The following is a 12,043-nucleotide window of genomic DNA, read 5'->3' as shown; positions in this document are numbered from 1 at the left end:
CCGGGGCTGATCCCGCTAACGCTGCGTTCTTGGGGACGCTATACTAATGTGAACGCTGGTATAGTGCTGACCTGATCAAAGATATTGACCCATTCAGACACTATACTAGCAATGGAGGTTTATTGTACATGAGCATGCTCCTGGCAATCAAGGGGTTAAATGTGATGACTGGTGTACTGACGGGCAATCTGACACTATCTGGGAGGGGAGTGAAAACCATGGGAGCGCAAATCATGTATATATATATGTGATTTTGCGCACCCATGCCGCCCTGTAGCAGTATTTCTGCTATAGGGTGGTCAGGAAGCGGTTACAGAAGAGGTTTGTGTTACGGCGCTGCGTTACTTTAACTGACAATTGCGCGGTCATGCAACACTGCACCCAAATTAAATTTACGGCCTTTTTTCCCACAAATTGAGCTTTCTTTTGGTGGTATTTGATCGCCTGTGCGTTTTTTATTTTTTGCGCTATAAAAAAAAAGGCTGACAATTTTGAAAAAAAAACAAACAATATTTTGGACTTTTTGCTATAAAACATGTCCAGTAAAAAAATTTAAAAATAAAATTTCGTCATAAATTTTGGCCAAAATGCATTCTGCGACATGTCTTTGCTAAAAAAAAAAACAATACGTGTAAATTAATTGGTTTCCGGGAAAGTTATAGCGTGTACAAATGGTGGGAAAGATACTGGGATTTTTAATTTTTATTTATACTAATAATGGCGGTGATCAGTGACTTATGGCGGCGATCAGCGACTTATGGCAGGACTGCGGCGGACATTCTGACACTGGGGGGGAACTGACTTGGGGTCACTGACATCCCCAGTGACACCAATACAGTGATCAGTGCAAAAAAAAATACTGACACTGTACTAATGGCACTGGGGAGGAAGGGGTTAACATTTTTATTCAATGACAGGGTTAACTGTGTGAGGGGAGTGTTTTACTAGGGGGCGGGGGTGTGTACTGCAGGGAGACAGGCTGATCGGGACAGATAAACTTTTCTGTCCCAATCAGCTTGTCGGGAGCTGACGGAACTGACAAAGAGCAGAGCTGTGTGTAAACAATGCAGCCCTGCTCTCTGTCAGTGTTTGCTGCTAATCGCCGGGAAACGGCCGGTAATGACTGACATCCGTGGTCACGATTGGCAACACAGGTAGGGCGGACGCGCACCTCACGCGCGTCCCCTACCTGTTTTGCAATAGCACTTTTTAAAACGTGCTTTTGCGCAGCCGTGGCACCCTGCAAACGTTTTATTGCAGTGGCTGGTCTTAAAGTGGTTAAAAAAATCAAATTTCATCATAAATGTAGGCCAAAATGTATTCAGCTACATATCTGCTAAAAAAAAATCCTAATATGTGTAAATTAATTGGTTTATGTGAAAGTTATAGTGTCTACAAATGGTGGTATATATACTGGAATTTTTATTTATTTTTACTAGTTATGGCGGCAATCAGCAACTTATTGTGTGGGTATTCTGACACGGGGGGGGGGGGGACTGTAACTGTCACTGACATCTCCACTGACACTAATAAAGTGATCAGTGCTAATTAAAAGCACTGACACTGTACTAATGACACTGGGCAGGAAGGGGTTACTATCTGGGGCGATCAAAGGGTTAACTGTGTGCTGTTTTACATGATGTGCTGTGTTTTACATGGGAAACATGCTGCTGTGTATTTCTCTGCTGTGCAGAGAAATACACAGCAGCATTTTGTGGCTGGCAGCAGAGAGACCTGTGTTGTTAACACTCTGGTCTCTTCCCTGTCAGTGATACTCGGGGATCGCTGGGTGCTGGCAGGGAATCTCTGGCTGGGGCCCGGTGACTGACATCTGTAGCCACCAATGGCGGCACATGCGTGCCCCCTACCCGGAAATGCAAATCATGTATATATATATATATATATATATATATATATATATACGTGATTTTGTGCAGCCCTGTAGCAGTAGTTCTAGAATAGGGCAGCGGGGAAGCGGTTAGTTACACAGGTTCAGAGGAAATTTAATGCAGATAAAGCACCCTAGGTTCACACCTATGCAGGTTGCGTTTGAGGCGTTTCCACAATACATTGCGTTGTGTTTTTGCCACTTTTTAATGCGTTTTGCATTTTTTAATTTTCTTTTTTTTTTAAACTTTTTTGTTGCTAAGCAGATTGTAAACGCAAAACACATCAAAGACGCAGCAAAACCGCACTACATGCTTTTCTGCATCGTTCCCATTGAAGTTTATAGAACCAAAAACACAACAAATTGCAAGAGATCTTCCCCATCTACTTGCTTTCGGGGCTGCCCAGACCTTGGTGACATGAAACATATTTGGTGGACCTGTCAAAAGGTTAACCCTTTGAGGACCCTAAGATTACCGTCATCAATTGGAACGCTAAAAGAAGCAATTTTTTTTTTTTTAAAGTTCATACACTTCAGTTGCTGTAACTAAGCCATTTCATGAAATAACTGTCAATTTGCTGATAACACCTAATATTTTGACTCAAATAAAAAAAAAAAAAAGTATTTTAACTTCTTAATCAGATGATACAGGCAATTAAAAACATGGGACAAATACGTCTCTTAGTCCTCAAAGGGTTTTTAAGAGGCTATGGATTCAGGAATGTGTGATGGTCAATACGATTCTTCATGTTAACTTGCGGAAAAACCCATGGGAAGTTCTCCTACACTTGCCTGAACAGAATATTAAACAATGAGAATGAACCTTGATAACGCATATATTTATGGCCACCAAACGATAGCGAGGTCATGGAAAACACTGACACTTACCTTCGAAACAGTAAAGAATCGGGTACAAGGTACATCTATTAATGAAAAGCTAAGTGCTGTATTAAATGACATAAAAGAATGGTAGTCCTGTGCATCTGCAAAAGAGCAGCACTATTTAGCTGCAAGGTAGGTGCAAGGAGAGGTGTGATTTACAGGCTGTCCTCTAACCACCCCCGCAAATGTAAACCTGGACTTAAAGAGGCCAAACAGGAGCAAAAAAAGAGTAATTCATTGTTAGGGTTTACATACGCTTCAAATCAGGGGTATTGAATTAAAATTCACTAAGGTGCAGTCAGTACAATTTTCTTCCAACAGAGGTCCAAATCCCATTTTAGTGCTATGACTCAGATTCTCTACATCAAAGTCCCCTCAGTGGCGTATCCCTAGGGAAGAGGGACCCATTGTGCCCTGCCATACACTGCACACTGGGAGTAATCCACCTGACCTCCACAGCACCGCTGATTGCCCTGATTCCCTGTGGCTCCCCTGCAGCTGCTGGTTTGTCCTCCTCTCCAGGGGAGCCACAGGGGGATTTAACTATGCAAGTAGATCCCCCAAGCTGCACCCCTCAAACTTCCCCCCCCCCAATGATCACCCGGTGCCCCCTCTCTGCTAGCTTGCTTCCCCTTCTCCCCTTCCTGCCAGCTACAGCTACTTCTGCTGAAGATCAGTGTCAGGATCAGAGAGAATGGGGAGGGGCTGGTGAACATGTCATGTTTGCCAGCCCCTTTCTGACTGAGCACAGTGAGCAATCTGTACTGATCTCTCCTGTTTTCATTCATCACTGCTTAGATCCCTGATGCCCCCCCCCCAAAAAAAAATAAAAATAAAAAATATTAAAAATAACATTGTAAAATAACAATAATGAAAAAAAAAACATTGTAAGGCCTCATTCACACAGGGCATACTACAGCGTACTGCCATGCTAGTCTGTGCATACCTTCATGGGGATGCACAGGTGTTCCTTGCTTCCCCATGAAGGCAGTCATATTGATGTTAATTGGGACACAGTGGCAGCATAAACAGTAGCCACTTCTCCCAATATGACATCTGTGTGAGTGCGGGTGCATGTCCCTGAATTCACACTGTCTGCTTTCAGGGCCGTGCATCAGCACCTGCACAGATAACAGATGGGGAGCAGATGTGTCCATGCAGCAGTGTTGCCAACCTCCCGAAGTGAAATTTACTGACAGGATACCCGAAATTTGCAGACAGCACCAATTTGTTTTTACTGACACAACATATGAAATTTACTGAGAATTTTTTTACTGACACTTCAAGAAAGCACATAAAATGACCGTTTTCAGTGAACACCAGTGCAAATATCAATATTTAAGTAAGTGCTATTAGCAATGTGTTTAAGGTACAGCAAAAGGCAAAAAGATATTTCTCCATTTACATGAAGGTCAGTACGGAGGTATATGGGCAGAGGACAGTATAAGGGTGTATGGTCAGAGGACAGTATGGAGATGTGTGGGCACAAGAAAATATGGAGGTGTATGGACACAGGACAGTATGGAGGTGTATAGGCAGAGGGCAGTATGGAGGTGTATGGGCAGGGGACAGTATGGAGGTGTATGGCTAGGGGACAGTATGGAGGTGAATGGGCCCAGGACAGTATGGAGGTGTATGGGCAAAGGACAGTATGGAGGTGTGTGGGCAGGGGACAGTGTGGAGGTGAATGACCAGGGGACAGTATGGAGCTGTATGGGCCCAGGACAGTATGGAGGTGTATGGGCAAAGGACAGTATGGAGGTGTATGGGCAAAGGACAGTATGGAGGTGTGTGGGCAGGGGACAGTATGGAGGTGTGTGGGCAGGGGACAGTATGGAGGTGTGTGGGCACGGGACAGTATGGAGGTGTGTGGGCAGGGGACAGTATGGAGGTGTGTGGGCACGGGACAATATGGAGGTGTGTGGGCACGGGAGAGTATGGAAGTGTATGGGAAGGGGACAGTATGGAGGTTTATGAGCACAGGACAGTATGGAGGTGGATGGCCAGGGGACAGTATGGAGGTGTACGGGCACCGGACAGTATGGAGGTGTATGGGAAGAGGACAGTATGAAGGTGTATGTGCCTAAAATAAGATATTCCAAATATTGAGTTGGTTCCAGCACTGACATTTGAAGATTCAGGGCACTGCCAAACCTCTGCAGAGTCCGTACCATCTGTGCTGCATTGTCCACCTTAGCAGGTGGTTCTCTACATATCCCACAATGGGGGTTGCCCTAGGAGAGCTACAAGGCTAAAGCTGGTCATACACTAGTAGAATTTAATTCTAAAGTTTTTGTTTTCAGAACCATAATGATAGGAAAATTCAAAGGAGCAGGAGAGATTTTTTATTTTCTCACAAGTATGAAATTCTAACAAAATTGTAGGGGGCTTGGTTTGGAAATGGAGGAGTGAAGAAGCATGGTACCTGAGCTCCTCACAGACTGCCGCTTTTTCAGACTGCTATGAGGGTTCCCGCGGCTAAATTATCTTACCCTGCGATGTCCCAACACTGCAGAGCTTCTTCCCAGCCTCGGGGTACTGCCACTTCTAGCCGGGGCTCTATAAATTCTTTCTTCGGTGAGGGCGAGCAACCGAAGGGAGAGGCCTTCATGGTGGTGCCAGGACCAGAGCAGAGGCTGGACGCCGCGTCCACATCCCAGCCTTCACAGCTTCCAGCGGTGTCACCTCTGAGGATCAGGGCTCTGATATTTGTGACATTACTGGGGATAGAGACCTGAACCAGCACATTTGGTCTCTTACCACCAGAGAGGATCTGGAGGGCTTTGCCTGCAGAGTGCAGAAGACCCTTAAACAAGATATTGCACAGTTACAGTCATATACTACTCATCTCAGCAAAAGACAGGAAACGAGCAAAAATATGAGTAAACAGTGCCTGCACTTAGAGATAAATGTGCGGCACAGAACCAGAGGATAGAGGCCCTCCTTTGCCAGTTGGATGATTATGAGAACCGCAGCCACCGTTTCAATATCCGCATTCGCGGGCTGCAAGAGGCCACAGCGGCGCAGAACATTATACCCACGCTACAGGGCATGTTCAGGGATATCTTAGGCCTCTCCTCCCTACTGAAATTTACAGGGCCCATAGAGCTCTCTGTCCTCCATCGCAGGATGAGTAAAACCCCAGGGACATCATCTGTAAACTGCATAAATACATGGTCAAAGAACGCATCATGCAACATATGAGGAAGAAACCCTATTTTGATTTTGACGGAGCCTGCCTCTTTTTCTATCAGGACCTGTCCCACCGCACCTTAATGCAACGCAGGGCTATACACCCCCTTCTCCTGGATGCCCTACGTGCAGCCACATACAGATGGGGGTTCCCCTTTAGCCTTCATGTGAAAAGAGATGGCAAATCTGCATTATTACGGACAAAGGACAATCTCCCACACTTTCTTTCTCTGTTGGACCTTGCCCATATGGACTTTACTGATTGGCGCTACTCCACCGACATCACTGTGCCCTTGGCTCTTCCACCCTGGCTATCTGCAAGTTCCATGGGCCGATCCAGAGGTTGCAAATGCCCTTCGGCTGGAACTCCACCTCCAGCTCCACCCAGGAGTGTCTGAGGGGCTGCTATATGTGAACAGTGCCTTCACCTCCTCTTGCCTACTCATCACTGACTCCTGGACTGACAATCCTATAGGATGCTGTTCTTGGTCTCTCCCGAGGTTGCCTGTCAGGGTGGTGGGGGGACTCTCCCCATCCCTCTCCCTCCCTGGGTTCTCTTGGCTCCCATGTGTCACCTTTCTGCTGCCACCCTGCTTGGTTTCTAATATGCTTGTGTAGGGCTAGCATATGTTGTGGTGCCAGATGGGTAGGGGACTGATGGAGGGTTCTTTATGCTTGTACCCCCCCCCCACCCCCCCATCAGGCATTTTCTCTCATGACTTCTACCTGATAGTCTGTGGGGAGTGTGAATGCACTTGCACCCTGTATGTCTGTACACGGTTCGCACATAGGGACACCCCTTCTGGGTGATTGCCCTTTAGAGAGTGCCTTCTCCCACCTTGGTGGCTTGTTCCTCTTGGCCCTGCCTCCCAGGTCGGGCAAGCAGGAAGATGCTCGTATGCCCTGTGGTCCAGCTCACATGTTTTTTTATGTTCTTTTATGTTTCTATTATTCATTTTCTTTTTGTATTTCCAGGATGTACAGTTGTTATCAATCATGTCTGGGCCGGCTCGTTATGTCTGGTTGCCTGGACAACATTCTTTTTTGTCCGCCATGGTTACAGTTCAGGGTATTATCTTACAACGTGGTCTCTGCTTACCTAACAAGCGTAATAGGTTATGGCTGCAGCTGCGGTTGAGGGCACAGGTACTATTTTTTGCAAAAGACACATTTCACCCACACTTCCTTACCCAAACTTCCGACCCATATTTTCTCCCACTGGTATCTTAGCAATTCTCCAATAGCTAAGTCTCAGGGTACTGCAATTGCTATCCATAAACGCTGCCCCTTTCAACCGAAGGGTCACTATTCGGATCGTCAGGGTCGCTATGTTTTTTTGAAAGGCAGCTTACCTTCCTTGACTCGGTCCTGGAACTTTTGGCCAATTTTAGGGAGGGAAAAATGATCCTGGGTGGGGATTTCAACATTAGCCCAGATCCCTCTTTGGATTCTTCCTCCATGTGCCCAATCTATTCCTATGCTTTTTTGAAGCACTTTTGCAAATCCCTTCAAAACTGTGCTTTGGTGGATAGCTGGAGAGCCCTACATGCATCTGAACGGGACTATAGCTATTACTCCAAGGTGCACGATACATACACTAGAATTGACCTGATGTATGTAGATCTTACCACTTTGGATTTTTTAACTGACTCTACCATAGAACAGATCACCATCTCTGAGCATGCCCCGATCAAGGCCTCTTTTCAATTACCCCACTCTGCGGCCAGGGCCTGGACATGGCGGCTGAAAGAAAACCTTCTGGATGATGATGTGGCGGAAGCCACGGATACTCTGACACATTACTTTGCAATGAATAACACTGGGGAGGTCAGCGATGGTGTTCTCTGGGAAAGTAATAAGGCAGTTGTTCGACGTGCTCTCATTTCTCAGGGCTCCAGGCTTAAAAGAGAGAGGCAGGCAGATTTTCATCGTGTGCTTACTGTGCTACAAAAACTGACCCTGACGCTCAGCGACGCCTATGGGAACTCCATGAGCTTTTCTCTAAGCTCTCGAACTGCCATATTTGTCGACGCCTTTGCTATATTGCACATCAATATTATGAACACGGTAACAAGTGTGGTAGGCTGCTCGTGAGGGCTCTACAAAAAAGCCATGCTGCCACGCTTGTTCACAAACTTCTGATCAATGGGAGAAATTAGAATGGCCCATCTCCCCTGCTGAGTTGTTAGTGACCCTGAAGTCCCTACCCAATGGGAAAAGCCCGGGGACAGACGATTTTACAAAGGCTTACTATATGAAGTGTCTTACCCTTGCTTCAACTCTATTTGTGCAAATTCTTTAACTTCCTGGACTCCCAGGGTCACTTCCCTTCTGGTGCTGTACTGGCACATATCACTGTCCTCCTGAAAGAGGGGAAGGACCACACTCTTCCTCAGAACTATCACCCAATTTCCCTGTTAAATACCGATTTAAAGATTTTTACTAAAATCCTTGGCAACGGGTTTAAACACCTCCTTCCTTCCATTATCCATCCAGACCAACTGGGTTCATAGTGGGCTGTGAGGCCAGAGACAACTCCATAAGGGCAATCCAGCTTGTTCACTGAGCACGTATGCACGATCATCTCCCTCCCTGATTCTACTGACGCTGAGAAGGCGTTCGATAGGGTAGACTGGAGCTTTCTTAGGGGTGTTTTGGAGAGGTTGGGCCTGGGCCCCCATATGTTAAGCTGGATTTCCGCGCTTTATACCTCTCCATCCGCGCAAAGTAAAGTCAGTGGATTCCTTTCTACAGTATTTCCCATCAGGACTGGCACAAGACAGGGGTGCCCACTACCTCCTCTCCTGTTTGCTCTGGTCTTAGAACCTTTGCTCCGGAAAATCCATGCTAACACGAATATCAAGGGAATCCAGGTAGGCTCAACGAAGCATAAACTCTTGGCCTACGTGGATGATATTCTCTTTCATGTTCTGGACCCATCAGTCTCACTGACAAACCAGCTGGAGGAACTACATATCTATGGCCAAGTATCCAATTTTAGGATAAATTACACAAAGTTCGCAATTTTGCCAATCACCATACCTTGCTCTCTTGCTTCTGCCAGGAAGGGTGCGTTCCCATTCAGCTCTTTACTGTACTTAGGTATCCACCTCACTGACCGCTTGGACTCTCTTTATGCTTCTAATTATGCCTCCTTGCTAGTTAAAATTCGCCAAGACATGGGATAGGGCAACTTTAACGTGGATCGGTCACAGTAACATCCTCAAAAGACCGTATTACCCCGCATACTTTTTTCCTGCAGGTGGTGTCTGTCTCCTTGCCTAAATGCTTCTTTCGTGAGCTTGATCGTCTTTTTGCCTTGTTTGTCTGGGGCGGCAAGAGACCACGCCTGGCCTGGCATATCCTGAAGCGTTCTAAGCGGACGGGCAGTCTGGGCATACCTGATATACATGTCTGTTATAGGGCAGTTGCCCTTCAGCGGATCCTCAACTGGAGATTTCACATTTTCACGAAGCTATGGGTATCTCTTGAAAAGACTATGGCGGGTCATAATCTGTCCTACGCACATTGGGTTCTATCGGGCGCTAGGGGCCTCTCAGACTGGGTCTCCCCATTGACCATCCATATCCTCGCAGTCTAGGATGACTGAATAGGTTGCTGTTGCTAGCCCCCCACATCTCACCATTGGCACCAGTTGAGGGATTCCCATGGTTTTCCCCCTGGGGAACAGCTTTCCTATCTTGGACAGTGGGTGAGTGATGAGAATGTTAGTCTATTCCATTTCTTAGAGGAAAGTACCCTGGCCACTCTAACCTCTCTTTGGGAATGGTTTGGAGGCTTCCCCTTTTATTTCTGGAGATATTGTCAGCTCTGCCACTTATTCTTTACACAAGCCCACCTGACCCAGATCAAATCGAACCCTTACTAACTTTGAGAACGTAGGGGGTGCCAATGACCCTGCCCTGCATATGATTTCAGTCCTTTATAAATTTCTGGCCTTGGCGGCCCCCACTCCTAAGCCAACACATATTAGGGAATGGGAACGTGATCTCCAGTGTGAGTTTACCGATGAACAACTGCAACATCTCTACAGATTGACACACTCTAGCTCTATTAACAGCAAGACCCAAGAGACTATAAATTGTTGTCAGGATGGTATCAGGTGCCCACCACACTTGCCTGGATCTACCCATCTGATTTTGACTATTGTTGGAGAGGCTGTAGACAGAGGGGTACCCTCCTCCATTTCTGGTGGGAATGCCCAGTGCTCTTACATTTTTGGGTAGAAATCCAGGACCGCATAGCGGAGATCCAAGATATATACCTCCCCCGTTCCCCTCAACATTTCCTGCCTCACACCCCCACCATCCCCTTCTCCCACTACAAGCTCAGCATTCTCCCTCACCTCCTCAATGCATTGAAACGCCTTGTTCCCATCCATTGGAAGAGCTCTCGTGTTCCCAGTCAGGTTGATTGGATTGGGAAGGTGATAGAGATATTGGAGGCTGAAGAATGGATCGCTACCTACAGAGGTACCCTGGACCGTTTTAATGCTACTTGGGCTCTCTGAAGGCAATGCATTTCCAGGATGCCTGCACTCTCCTCCAGCTTATATGTGGCCCTGCTGATCCTCGTGGACCCCTCCTTCAAACACCTTGTCTAGGTGCACCAGCAATCCTGATTTCCCCTTCATGCTGCCATAATTTTTACTGGGCGGCTGTGGGGGTTTGCTGACCTCTCTGTACATTGTTACTTCCCGGTTTTTCCTCTAATCCTGTAGCCAATGACCTAGAAGTGGTTGCCCTGTTTCTTAGGTTTTAAGTTGCTGATCCTGGATGTTATTATTTGTTTGTATCGCTGGCCTCAGGTTGGTTTGATTTGTCGCTAATCTTCAGTTTGTAATAGAGACGTATGCATTTTTTATGTTTATGTGTCAGCAACACTGGAATACTTGAGTTTGCCCTGTGATTCCATTGTTTTCTATTTCTTTATATTAAGATGTACATGTTTCTTTTTCTCGTACTGTCTTGTATTTTTCTTAAATAAAGATTGTATAAAAAAAAAATGAAGGAATTGCCGATGCACTGGAAAAATGGAGTCATGTAGGTACATGTACTTGATGCTCACAGGAGCCAAAAAGTCTCCATAATAGAGGTAGATTATGACAGACTTTGTGGATTTCATGTAGAATTTCTGAGCTTGAATGAAGATAGTTAGAACTTTTAGATCCAAAAAGGGCCTTCCTATGAGTCTAAGAACTGTGAAAAGTGTCGAGTAAAACCCCTGGTACTGTTTCACTACAGGGACTGGGAAAATGATGCCCTGGTCCAGAAGACCCCCTAGGGCAGCATGGAGATCTGCTAATCTGTGCTGTGACACAGGTGGCTTGGAAGTAATAAACTGGGGAGGGATCCGAGAACAAAATTCTAGCTTGTAGCCCCTGGAAACCACCTCCTGCGCCCACCCATCTGAAATGCAGTGTCTCCAAATGTCCAGAAAGGCTAACTGGTATCCCCCCAGTTTGGAAAGTGGTGGCCACCTCATGCTGAAAATGTATCAGAGTACTCTTACTGCTAGTGACATCTTTGGTGAGGGTATACAGGGCAGCTACAAAGACACGTCATTCCTCATGCATGCCTCAGGGCATGTAAATAGCCCAAACTATTGCCTGCCTTGGGCTGGCTGTCTTGTGAAGCTACAGGCTGACTCAAGTTTTAAAGTGCTGCACACAACATCAATAATACTATTACAAACCAAAAATACTATTTCATTCATTTTTAATACTCAAAGCAAACACCCCCATCGATGTGTCTCTGATCTATTTTGCTGAGAAATTACTTTGAAAAACACCTAGCATTTCTGGCTGTGGCCATCTTGAATAAGGGCAGATGATTTATGTAGTATTTACTTCATGGAATCCATCCACCCTTAGCTCAGGCATAAGGGTGTGCTTAGCTGAAAAAACTCTTCCTTTCCTCCTGAAGACTACTGGGGAAATGTATGACATCATTTTCCTAGGCCTGGAAACCAGGAAGTAATTGAAGAAATGTAAAAAAAAAAGTCTAAAAAAGTAAATATAATATATTTTCCTATCTATTTACTAATCCTAGCAGCATAAGG

The sequence above is a fragment of the Staurois parvus genome, unplaced genomic scaffold (genome assembly GCF_062004578.1).
Source record: "Staurois parvus isolate SC_StPar_1 unplaced genomic scaffold, SC_StPar_1.0 ptg000029l, whole genome shotgun sequence".
Classification (NCBI taxonomy): Eukaryota; Metazoa; Chordata; class Amphibia; order Anura; family Ranidae; genus Staurois; species Staurois parvus.
Note: the sequence above shows the minus strand (reverse complement) of the source record.